Source organism: Oncorhynchus masou, unplaced genomic scaffold (genome assembly GCF_036934945.1).
Source record: "Oncorhynchus masou masou isolate Uvic2021 unplaced genomic scaffold, UVic_Omas_1.1 unplaced_scaffold_2363, whole genome shotgun sequence".
NCBI classification, from domain to species: domain Eukaryota; kingdom Metazoa; phylum Chordata; class Actinopteri; order Salmoniformes; family Salmonidae; genus Oncorhynchus; species Oncorhynchus masou.
In genome coordinates this window covers 20,564-33,746 of record NW_027008822.1, presented here as the reverse complement: position 1 = coordinate 33,746, position 13,183 = coordinate 20,564, and the positions used below count along the sequence as shown (strand labels likewise).

The 13,183-nt window shown below is 44.7% G+C and overlaps 1 long non-coding RNA gene across 1 annotated transcript; it reads right to left on the bottom strand.

Moving 5' to 3' along the window:
• Positions 1-222: 222 nt before the first annotated feature.
• On the bottom strand, positions 223-8,202 carry LOC135533407 (uncharacterized). Its single transcript, XR_010454493.1, has 3 exons — positions 7,969-8,202; positions 1,957-2,101; positions 223-419 (listed from the first exon to the last, which is right to left on the bottom strand). It is a non-coding gene; the product is annotated as an uncharacterized LOC135533407 (long non-coding RNA).
• Positions 8,203-13,183: the final 4,981 nt, after the last annotated feature.

Genomic DNA, 13,183 nt, shown 5'->3' with positions numbered 1-13,183 from the left:
ATCATGCCTGTTGTCCTGTACCTGTCTGACTCTGACTCTTACCTTCCCCTGCCCCTTGTCCTATAATACACTCTGAGACTCGTACTATCCGCCTCCTGTGTCTGTATCTGGGTCTTAGTCTGAGCCGTGACACAGAAGCCCTTTATATTGTGGTAGGTCTCCCTTGTAAAAGAGCTATCCTGACCTCTATGGAACTTCCTGGATAAATCAAAGTTCCATAAAAACTAAAGGTTGCAGGCCACTCACCTCGTAAACAGAGGAAGGTGAGGAAGTCCTCGGTCTTGGGCTTGCGTCTGGTGAGGTCGCTGAGGGGAGAGGTGGGGCTGGGGGGCAAGAGGGTCTCAGACAGCTTGATCGGTGTGGCACTGGGGGAGCTGGGCTGAGACTGGGCAAACTTCCTCTGAGCCTGCAGCCGTGGTCTGGCAAGGGAGAGAAGAGACATTTTTACATTTACATTCTATGGGCCCTGGTAGTAAATAGGGTGTCATTTGGGACTCAGATTAAGAAGAGATGAGACAGATATCAATATTACCCAATTACAAATATCCAACTGATTCATTGGGCCAATAAATGGAAGTAATTAGAATATTCCTGCCTTCAGTTGATAAGCTCTCTCTCTCTCTCTTCAGTTGATAAGCTCTCTCTCTCTCTCTTCAGTTGATAAGCTCTCTCTCTCTCTCTCTCTCTCTTCAGTTGATAAACTCTCTCTTCAGTTGATAAGCTCTCTCTCTTCTCTGTCTCGCTCTCTATCTTCAGTTGATAAGCTCTCTCTCTCTCTCTCTCTCTTCAGTTGATAAGCTCTCTCTCTCTCTCTCTTCAGTTGATAAGCTCTCTTCAGTTGCTCTCTCTTCAGTTGATAAGCTCTCTCTCTCTCTCTCTCTTCAGTTGATAAGCTCTCTCTTCAGTTGATAAGCTCTCTCTCTTCTCTGTCTCGCTCTCTATCTTCAGTTGATAAGCTCTCTCTCTCTTCAGTTGATAAGCTCTCGCTCTCTTCAGTTGATAAGCTCTCTCTCTTCTCTGTCTCTCTCACTCTCTCTTCAGTTGATAAGCTCTCTCTCTTCTCTGTCTCGCTCTCTATCTTCAGTTGATAAGCTCTCTCTCTCTTCAGTTGATAAGCTCTCTATCTCTCTCCAGTTGATAAGCTCTCTCTCTCTCTTCAGTTGATAAGCTCTCTCTCTTCAGTTGATAAGCTCTCTCTCTCTTCAGTTGATAAGCTCTCTCTCTCTTCAGTTGATAAGCTCGCTCTCTCTCTCTCTTCAGTTAATAAGCTCTCTCTCTCTCTCTTCAGTTGATAAGCTCTCTCTCTCTCTCTTCAGTTGATAAGCTCTCTCTCTGTGATCTCAGCATCTCCTTCCTGACTAAATTAGGTCAATACTACCCCCAGAGCTCTGGTCAAAAATAGTGCACTATGCAGGGAATAGGGTGCCATTTGAAACACAGACTGTCACAACCACTGGCTGTTCTTTTACATGTTTTTGAATATGATAAAAACAGTTGTAAAAACATTGGTAGTTGTTTTATTAGATCTGGACTTGGCAGAGTGGAGCAACAGGACAGTTGGCTGTCACACAGTCCGGTCTGATTGGCTGCCAATAGGAGACAGCCGGTGGACAGCAGGAGGACAGTACACTACACAACGTCCCTTCTTACCAGCGCCTCCCTGGTCCAAACAGTAACACAGTGCCCAAACCACAGCAGTCCAGTCCTCCTGTTCTCGTACACACTCAGATCACCACACTATAACATATTGCTGTTCTGAGTAAAACAAGCTTTTATTTTGGGTTCTGATAGGGTAAGATTGTTGAGCTAAGCTTATGAGACATTTATAGAGAGAGCTTTATATTATTCAAGAATCAATAAATATATATCATTCATGTAAGGCCAAAAATATATGTACCAATCCCAGAATGCCCCTTTAACACAGTTGAACCACATTGAAATACAGGGAGGGGTCACCTCTTTCTGACTGGATCGTCCCCTGAATACTCGCTGCTGCCATCGTTGCTTTGAGACGAGCAGCGTGAGCACTCAGCTTTACCGTTGACTGTTGGTATTCCTGCCTTTGGTCCTGACCGGCAGCCATGGCTGTGTGGGAAAGAGCCTGTTGGTCAGGGAGAGGCACAATCAATTACAACCAAAACTAACTGACATTTCAAAGGTGCAGAATCAAATTCAGTAGCTCGACCCTCAGCCATGTCACTTGTTTTTAAAAGAGAATGTAGGAAAGTGTCGGGGGGGGTCAATCCCATGTCGCACACGGCCGTTCCACTTTGTAACGTTGCAAAGTTATATTCCATGACACAAAAGCTTTATCCCAAACCATCAAGCAATCTGGCTTGGCAAGAACACAGCCTTTTTTTACATTCTCAAAATGTGTTTCTGTTCATTTTAAACAGACAGATGGTGTTACTGAATGTTTATTATTGTTTAACATCTTTTTATCAGTACTAATACCAATTAAACATTTCTGATTTACTTTTTAAGCACTTGTTTGCTATACTTGGCTGATGCATTTACTACTGTAATAATACTGTCTATAGCCAGCAAACTATCCCAGTTGAACTAAACCAAAAGCCCATTTACTACTGTAATAATACTGTCTATAGCCAGCAAACTATCCCAGTTGAACAAAACCAAAAGCCCATTTACTACTGTAATAATACAGTCTATAGCCAGCAAACTATCCCAGTTGAACAAAACCAAAAGCCCATTTACTACTGTAATAATACTGTCTATAGCCAGCAAACTATCCCAGTTGAACAAAACCAAAAGCCCATTTACTACTGTAATAATACTGTCTATAGCCAGCAAACTATCCCAGTTGAACAAAACCAAAAGCCCATTTACTACTGTAATAATACTGTCTATAGCCAGCAAACTATCCCAGTTGAACTAAACCAAAAGCCCATTTACTACTGTAATAATACAGTCTATAGCCAGCAAACTATCCCAGTTGAACAAAACCAAAAGCCCATTTACTACTGTAATAATACTGTCTATAGCCAGCAAACTATCCCAGTTGAACAAAACCAAAAGCCCTGTCATTGTTCATTGTTCTAAGTCAAGGGTTGGCAAACGATTTGGCCCGAGGGCCACATCGGGATTTTGAAATTCAACGGAGGGACGCATTTTTTGGGGGACCAATTGTTTGTTAAAATCAATTTGCGGGGGCCTCCCAAGTCTAAGGCATTACTACAGACCCGGGTTCTATCCCAGGCCGATCGTGGCTGGGAGACCCATGAGGCGGCGCACAATTGGCCCAGCATTGTCCGGGTTAGGAGAGGGTTTGGCAGGCCGAGATGTCCTTGTCCCATCGCGCTCTAGCGACTCCTGTGTCAGGCCGGACACATGCCACTGACATGGTCGCCAGGTGTACGGTGTTTCCTCCGACATATTGGTGCTGCTGGCTTCCGGGTTAAGCAGGCATTAAGCAGGCATTAAGCAGGCATTAAGCAGGCATTAAGCAGGCATTGTGTCAAGAAGCAGTGCGGCTTGGTTGGGCGTGTTTCGGAGGGTGCACGGCTCTCGACCTTCGCCTCTCCCGGGAGTACTGTACGGGAGTTGCAGCAATGGGACAAGATTGTAACTACCAAACTGGACACAATGGAATTGTGGAGAAAAAAGGTTGTTGATCATTGTTCATCGTTGTTGAGGACATAAATACATGCAGCGAGCACAGAAACAGAAGTCGTCTGTCGGTGTTGCTGTACTTTGGTCTGCTCAAAGGACGGTGTCCCAAATGGCACCCTATTCCATATTTAGTGCAAGGCCAATATGCCTCTGGTAAAAAGTAGCGCACTATATAGGGCATAGGGTGCCATTTGTCAGGGAATGGCTCGTTCCTGTACCAGAACACCAGGTACAGCTGGTGATTTGCCTGCGGTCCCATTGATAATGACTTGAGGGACACTGAGCTGAATGTTAGTGCATTTCAATGCTGTAAGATTGACAATCAGACTGATTCTGTCTGTGTGTCTGTGTGTCTGTGTGTCTGTGTGTCTGTGTGTGTGTGTGTGTGTGTGTGTGTGTGTGTGTGTGTGTGTGTGTGTGTGTGTGTGTGTGTGTGTGTGTGTGCGTGCGTGCGTGCGTGTGTGCGTGCGTGCGTGCGTGCGTGTGTGTGTGCGTGCGTAGGAGAGCCCATTAGAGAGAAATGAATCAGACAGGAAGTCCACAGTAAAAGCCACAGAAGGAGGCATTATCCTTACATTATTAGACAGAATGTACTTTTCTAACAGATAGTTACTAACATGAATAGTGCACATAGGAAAGAGGGAAAAGGAGGAAGTGATTTATATAGAATTCTAATCTAATCTAGTCTAATCTAGTCTAATCTAGTCTAATCTAGTCTAATCTAGTCTAATCTAATCTAGTCTAATCTAATCTAATCTAATCTAGTCTAATCTAGTCTAGTCTAATCTAATCTAGTCTAATCTAGTCTAATCTAATCTAGTCTAATCTAATCTAGTCTAATCTAGTCTAGTCTAATCTAATCTAGTCTAATCTAGTCTAGTCTAATCTAATCTAGTCTAATCTAGTCTAATCTAATCTAGTCTAATCTAATCTAGTCTAGTCTAATCTAATCTAGTCTAATCTAGTCTAATCTAATCTAGTCTAATCTAGTCTAATCTAGTCTAATCTAATCTAGTCTAATCTAGTCTAATCTAGTCTAATCTAATCTAATCTAGTCTAATCTAGTCTAATCTAGTCTAATCTAATCTAGTCTAATCTAGTCTAATCTAGTCTAATCTAATCTAGTCTAATCTAGTCTAGTCTAATCTAATCTAGTCTAATCTAGTCTGCCTTGAGAATTCATCTGAAACATTTGCACTTTTTGAGAATTCAAAAAATATATATTTTAGATATTAGACATTGGTGTGAAAAAAAGGATATTTTCTGTGCAGGAATGCCATGCGTTGTCTCCTAGCGGTGTTAAAGTGCAGAGAAACACGTTAAACCAAGAGATAATAATAGCCTCCTCCATGCGTTGTCTCCTAGCGGTGTTAAAGTGCAGAGAAACACGTTAAACCAAGAGATAATAATAGCCTCCTCCATGCGTTGTCTCCTAGCGGTGTTAAAGTGCAGAGAAACACGTTAAACCAAGAGATAATAATAGCCTCCTCCATGCGTTGTCTCCTAGCGGTGTTGAAGTGCAGAGAAACACGTTAAACCAAGAGATAATAATAGCCTCCTCCATGCGTTGTCTCCTAGCGGTGTTGAAGTGCAGAGGAACACGTTAAACCAAGAGATAATAATAGCCTCCTCCATGCGTTGTCTCCTAGCGGTGTTAAAGTGCAGAGAAACACGTTAAACCAAGAGATAATAATAGCCTCCTCCATGCGTTGTCTCCTAGCGGTGTTGAAGTGCAGAGAAACACGTTAAACCAAAAGATAATAATAGCCTCCTCCATGCGTTGTCTCCTAGCGGTGTTGAAGTGCAGAGGAACACGTTAAACCAAGAGATAATAATAGCCTCCTCCATGCGTTGTCTCCTAGCGGTGTTGAAGTGCAGAGGAACACGTTAAACCAAGAGATAATAATAGCCTCCTCCATGCGTTGTCTCCTAGCGGTGTTGAAGTGCAGAGAAACACGTTAAACCAAGAGATAATAATAGCCTCCTCCATGCGTTGTCTCCTAGCGGTGTTGAAGTGCAGAGAAACACGTTAAACCAAGAGATAATAATAGCCTCCTCCATGCGTTGTCTCCTAGCGGTGTTGAAGTGCAGAGGAACACGTTAAACCAAGAGATAATAATAGCCTCCTCCATGCGTTGTCTCCTAGCGGTGTTGAAGTGCAGGAACACGTTAAACCAAGGAACACGTTAAACCAAGAGATAATAATAGCCTCCTCCATGCGTTGTCTCCTAGCGGTGTTAAAGTGCAGAGGAACACGTTAAACCAAGAGATAATAATAGCCTCCTCCATGCGTTGTCTCCTAGCGGTGTTGAAGTGCAGAGAAACACGTTAAACCAAGAGATAATAATAGCCTCCTCCATGCGTTGTCTCCTAGCGGTGTTGAAGTGCAGAGATTCCTGCTGAGGTTAGAAGTCCTCCTGGTTGTCTCCTAGCGGTGTTGGTGCAGAGGCAAGAGCACAGCCAAGAGAGCCTGGCACCGTAGGGAGAGGCGGAGCAGAAGCCTGGAGTGGCACCGTGGAGAGGCTGAGCACAGCCTGGAGTGGCACCGTGGAGAGGCTGAGCACAGCCTGGAGTGGCACCGTGGAGAGGCTGAGCACAGCCTGGAGTGGCACCGTGGAGAGGCTGAGCACAGCCTGGAGTGGCACCGTGGAGAGGCTGAGCACAGCCTGGAGTGGCACCGTGGAGAGGCTGAGCACAGCCTGGAGTGGCACCGTGGAGAGGCTGAGCACAGCCTGGAGTGGCACCGTGGAGAGGCGGAGCACAGCCTGGAGTGGCACCGTGGAGAGGCTGAGCACAGCCTGGAGTGGCACCGTGGAGAGGCTGAGCACAGCCTGGAGTGGCGCCGTGGAGAGGCTGAGCACAGCCTGGAGTGGCACCGTGGAGAGGCTGAGCACAGCCTGGAGTGGCACCGTGGAGAGGCTGAGCACAGCACTTCCATATCCTGACTCAAATGCCAATCAGTCACAAACATCAGAAGAGAGTCGAAACAGAAAGTGAACAAAGACAAAAAGAGGTGTGCATCCCAAATGGCACACTATACCCTACATAGTGGAACTACTTTGGACCAGGGCCCCTAGGGAAAATGGCCTAAATAGGGAAAAGGGTGCCATTTGGGATGCATACAGGGAAAAGAGGAATTCCCCTCCCAACGTGTCAGTGAGGATAAACAGCCAGAGAAGACGTGTTACTGTAGAGAAGAGAAGCCAAAATGGAAGCATCTACTTGTGTATGCAGCGTTCACTTCCTGCTCCACTTGTGTTATTCCCAGATGAGTTATTCTGATCTATAGAGCCTGTCTTGAATAGCATGATGCTTTTCCTACTGTTAGTTTGTGTCTAGGTGTGCATTCCAAACGGCACCCCTGTTCCTTTTATTAGTGAACCAGGACTCTACGGGCCCGTGGTCAAAAGTAGTGCACTACATAATGGGGAATAGGGTTCCACTTGAGATGCATCCTAAGGCGTTTAGCATCTGTCTGACTCTGTGTTTAGTTAGAAAGGCTGAATCATTTCATCTTCGCTTGGCATAAAACAGGCCTTTCTCCTGCCTGCTCAGAATACTCTTCATCCAGGTTGATGATCCAGAATATTCTACTGTATGAACGGGAGGCTATTTCACAAGGAGGTATAACATGGTATTTGTGAAGACCAAAATGAACCTATTCTTTCTCCCTTCTTATGGTAAGAAATTCTAGCCTCATGAAACCAGACAAACCACTGCGCTCACGTTTCGAGGTCTGGCTGGTTTGATGAGACTAAAGAAACTAACTGTGCTGGAGAACCATTTAGTAACACGTATGCTGTGGATGTGCTAGAAAGGGAAACGGTCAACACAATTGTCATTTCTAAGGCAATGCAGGCTGTTGTTGAAGGATGTGCTCCCAAATGGAAAGGGCTCTGGTCAAAAGTAGTCAACACAATTGTCATTTGCACTAAGGCAATAGGGTCCCCAGGCTCTGTCAAAAGTGTACTACATAGGGAAAGGCCCAGGGCTCTGGTCAAAAATAGTGCACTACAATGGCCTCCTCCCAAATGGAACCCTATTCTCCCATAGGGCTCTGGTCAAAAGTAGTGCACTACATAGGGAATAGGGTCCCCATAGGGCTCTGGTCAAAAGTAGTGCACTACATAGGGAATAGGGTCCCCATAGGGCTCTGGTCAAAAGTAGTGCACTACATAGGGAATAGGGTCCCCATAGGGCTCTGGTCAAAAGTAGTGCACTACATAGGGAATAGGGTCCCCATAGGGCTCTGGTCAAAAGTAGTGCACTACATAGGGAATAGGGTGCCATTTGGGATGTGGCCATTGTGACAATAACAGCTACAGGCGACAGACTCACCGTTGATGTTTCCTGTGCCGAGGCCATCTGTCACCTTGTTCCTCTGGGTGTTCTTAAACTCCTTCAGAGAAAGGTAGAGCACCTTCCTCACCTCTCGTTCCTCTAACCACGGGATACCGTCACTGTCGTCCTGAGAAAGGACGGGGGACGGACAGGGTTAGCGATGTCCGCTTATTGTAGCCAACGCCAAGGTCTCAGAGAGGGAAGAACATCAGAACTGTTTTCACAACCGGTATCTGTCCCAAACTGGCACCCTATTTCTTATATAGTGCACTACTTATCCCCATAGGCCCTGGTCTAAGGTAGTGCACTATATAGGGAATAGGGCACCATATTGGGCTGAAACCTTTTTCATTCATTGAATGGAACTGATGTCTTCTGACAGTGTGATGTGAAAAACTCACACAAACACACACACACACACACACACACACACACACACACACACACACACACACACACACACACACACACACACACACACACACACACACACACACACACACACACACACACACACACACAGCAGCTGGGCCAGGTAAGAGCCAACAATTAGTCATATAATATAATGGTTTCATTTGTTCCTTTCAAAGCAGGTCCTGCAGGCTCTAGTTTTGTCTCATCTTGATTATTGTCCATCCGCTGGTCCAGTGCTGCTGGGAAAGACGTCGTGAAGCTGCAGCCCAGAACAGAGCGGCACAGAGCGGCACAGAGCGGCACAGAGCGGCACGTCTCTTCACTGTAATCCGAGGGATAATATCCATACTATGCATTCAGTCTCTCTTGGTTAAGAGTTGAGGAGAGACTGAATGCATCAATTCTTATATTGCTCAAATAAACATTAATGTGTTGAAAATTACAAATTGTTTGTATAGTCAACTTACACAACTTACACTGACACACACACACGTTTCAGTCCCCAAATCCAGAACCAGTTCAAGAAAGCTGTACATTATTATACAGAGACATGATTACATCCCTTCCATCTCTTATTGCTCAAATAAACAGCAAACCTGGTTTCAAAACCAGATAAAGCAACACGTCACAACACCTCTCCTCTAGTTGACCCAGATGTTGTGTTTGTGTCTACTGATACGTGACATTTTAAATGTCTGCAGTTCTGTTCTTGTCTATTAATGTTCTATATTCTGTCATGTTTCATGTTCTGTGTTGGACCCCAGGAAGAGTTGCTGCTGCTTTCTCAACAGCTGATGGGGATCCTAGTAAAATACCAAATACCAATACCTGTCACCTTGATCTGAGCCTGTCCTACACAGAGTACGTCCATTTCAGTTGTTGGGGTGCGTCCCAAACGTCAGCCTATTCCCTATATAGTGCACTACTTTTTTTTTTTTTTAAAAACCAAATCTCTTTGGACCTTGGTCAAAAGTAGTGCAGTATGTAGGGAATAGGCTACTATTTGGAACATAACCTTGCTCCACACATCTCCTCCCTTCGGACCTTACATGTGGAAATTACCCAGAGAGCTTTTCAGGAACAAAGCATTGAAGCAATACCCTGGGTGAGATGTATGGCAGGCAGTCGGGCAGCCTCCCTGTGTGTGACTACAGAGCTGGGCTACGTACAAAATGGCACGCTGTTCCCTATATAGGGCCACTACTGACCCATAAGGCTCTGGTCAAAAGTAGTGCACTTAAATGGTAATAGGGTGCCATTTGGGATGTAGTATCCCTCGACTCACTTCTGGGTGTTTGTTCTATAAATCACAGGCTTTCATCTCTCAGCCTGCGTCCCAAACCACACCCAGGGCTCTGGTCAAGAAGGAGTGCACTATGTAGGGAATAGGGTGCCATTTGGGATGCACAGACTCAGACAGACACAGTTTGAAATAGTATTTGTTCAGCTGGAGAGCACCTGGCTGAAATGTCTATGACACATCAAATCAAAGAGACTGGACATAGCAGTTCAGCAGGAAAACAAGGAACCAAACTGAACGTGGGGGGGTTTTCTCTCTCAACTAGTCAACTTTCATCTAGGTACTGACCAAATGGAAATGAACCCAGAGCCACATGTACAGTAATGCATGCATCATATAGACTAATGTGACCTTCGGCCGTGTGTCGGTCTTGAGACTCAAGCCCCTTCACCACAGTAGTAAGTCTGACTAGGCACCAGTCAAGGCCAGCCAGGTTATACTGTATATAACATGTACAGAGAGAGTCATTACAAACACTTGATATGAAAATGCTGTTGAACTTGAAATCATCTGTTAGAGAGTTAGCCGCAGGGTACGTGTCAGAGAGCGTTTCCAATAGGCTGAATTGTGTTATTATAGCACACACTGCCTGTCGGTGAACTGTAGTGGTCGTATCCCAAATCGCAGCCTATTCCCTATATAAGACTGTTGACCAGGGACAGGGCCATTTGGGACGTTAGGCCACAGTGTTTAAACAGCATTACATTCCTCCCCCAGAAGCTGTTCCTGTGTGGATCTCCCCTCTTCCTGTTGCACATGACCCACATCTCTACACACACACACACACACACACACACACACACACACACACACACACACACACACACACACACACACACACACACACACACACACACACACACACACACACGCACACGCACACAAACACCGACATGGACGCACACACACATAAACAGACGTACACACACCCACACACCGACATGCACGCACACACACACAAACAGACGTACACACACACACGCAGTCGCATACACACACACACACGGACAGACGCGGCACACACACACACGCACTCACACCAAACATGGATGCACACACTCACAGGGAAAATCCCACATAGCACTGTGTCTAAAAATTCCTTTCACGTTTACTGTAGCAGTGCTGTTGCAGTGAAGGAGTCACACACACACACACACACACACACACACACACACACACACACACACACACACACACACACACACACACACACACACACACACACACACACACACACACACACACACACACACACACACACACACACACACACACAGCTAATAAAAAGCCTTCTGGCCTTTAGCCAATAGGTCCCTCCCAACACAGAGTGATAATAGCAGCCTAGTGAATGTCACAACAGAAATGAGTGGCTTACAGGACCATTATCAGCAGCTTCCTCAGGGTTTTCTCTTATAAGAGCGATCAGATAGCATAACAAACACAATGCAATCTTCACATGTACAGTCATGGCCAAACGTTTTGAGAATGACACAAATATTCATTTCCACAAGGTTTGCTGCTTCAGTGTCTTTAGATATTTGTGTCAGATGTTACTATGGAATACTGAAGTATAGTTACAAGCATTTCATTAGTGTCAAAGGCTTTCATTGACAATTACATGAAGTTGATGCAAAGCGTCAATATTTGCAGTGTTGACCCTTCTTTTTCAAGACCTCTGCAATCCGCCCTGGCATGCTGTCAATTAACTTCTGGGCCACATCCTGACTGATGGCAGCCCATTCTTGCATAATCAATGCTTGAAGTTTGTCAGAATTTGTGAGTTTTTGTTTGTCCACCTGCCTCTTGAGGATTGACCACAAATTCTCAATGGGATTAATGTCTGGGTTCCTGGCCATGGACCCAAAATATTGATGTTTTGTTCCCCGAGCCACTTAGTTATCACTTTTTCCTTCTGGCAAAGTGCTCCATCATGCTGGAAAAGGCATTGTTCACCACCAAACTGTTCCTCGATGGTTGGGAGAAGTTGCTCTCGGAGGATGTGTTGGTACCATTCTTTATTCATGGCTTTGTTCTTAGGCAAAATTGTGAGTGAGCCCACTCCCTTGGCTGAGATGCAACCCCACACATGAATGGTCTCAGGATGCTTTACTGTTGGCATGACACAGGACTGATGGTAGCGCTCACCTTGTATTCTCTGGACAAGCTTTTTTCCGGATGCTCCAAACAATCAGAAAGGGGATTCATCAGAGAAAATGACTTTACCCCAGTCCTCAGCAGTCCAATCCCTGTACCTTTTGGAGAATATCAGTCTGTCCCTGATGTTTTTCCTGGAGAGAAGTGGCTTCTTGGCTGCCCGTCTTGACACCAGGCCATCCTCCAAAAGTCTTCGATCACTCTTCATAACATTCTGGAGTATTTGCAAATTGCCATCATACAAACTGAGGCAGCAGACTTGTGAAAATTAATATTTGTGTCATTCTCAAAACTTTTGGCCACAACTGTACAGTGCTGTGTTGACGTGTGTTTTAGCGTCTGCTAAATGGGATACATTATACATTGTTTTCTCCCAAAGCGCTCTTATGAGAGTGAGACATCAAGTCATGTGATCTCAACCTGGTCTCAAAGTATTTTGTATTATTCTATACGTAAATCAGAGACACTCCATTTAGTATGATACCTTAAGTTTCGTATGGTGTGTATTCATTTGTGGATGTCCATTACATACTCGTATGATACTGAATGTCACGAATTTGGGAAATGTACAATGGTCCAAATTTTCAAAATGTATGCTATGTTACGAATTCTAGCTAGGTGGCTAACGTTTTCTAGGCTCGGGTTAGGGTTAAGGTTAAGCTAGGAGTTAGGTTAAAAGGTTAAGGTTAGTGGAAGGTTTAGCTAAAAGGGTTAAGGTTAGGGTTAGGGAAAGGGTTAGCTAACATGCTAAGTAGTTGCAAAATAGTTAAAAATGTGTAAATAGTTGAAAAGTTGCTATTTAGCTAAAATGCTAAAGTTGTCCATGATGACATTCGAACTCGCAACCTTTGGGTTGCTAGACGTTCTCGTTATATGCCCACCCAACCACCTTACTTTTTCTTTGCCTTAATCTGTCTTGTGTAACCATACCATTCGTAATATTTAATACAAATGTAGTGCCCCGGATATACTTTATATTATGTTACGTTTAGTCTATGACACCAGGCTGGTAATCTTCACACTTACAGTACTGTGTCTGTGTAATATGTTAGCACAACTCCCAAAGTCACTTTACATACACAAGAAAATCACCAGCATAAAATATAAGTAAATATATAGAAGTACACTAGACATGATGACAGACTGACCAGGGAGAACACTAGACATGATGACAGACTGACCAGGGAGAACACTAGACATGATGACAGACTAACCAGGGAGAACACTAGACAGGATGACAGACTGACCAATGAGAACACTAGACATGATGACAGACTAACCAGGGAGAACACTAAACATGATGACAGACTGACCAGGGAGAACACTAGACATGATGACAGACTG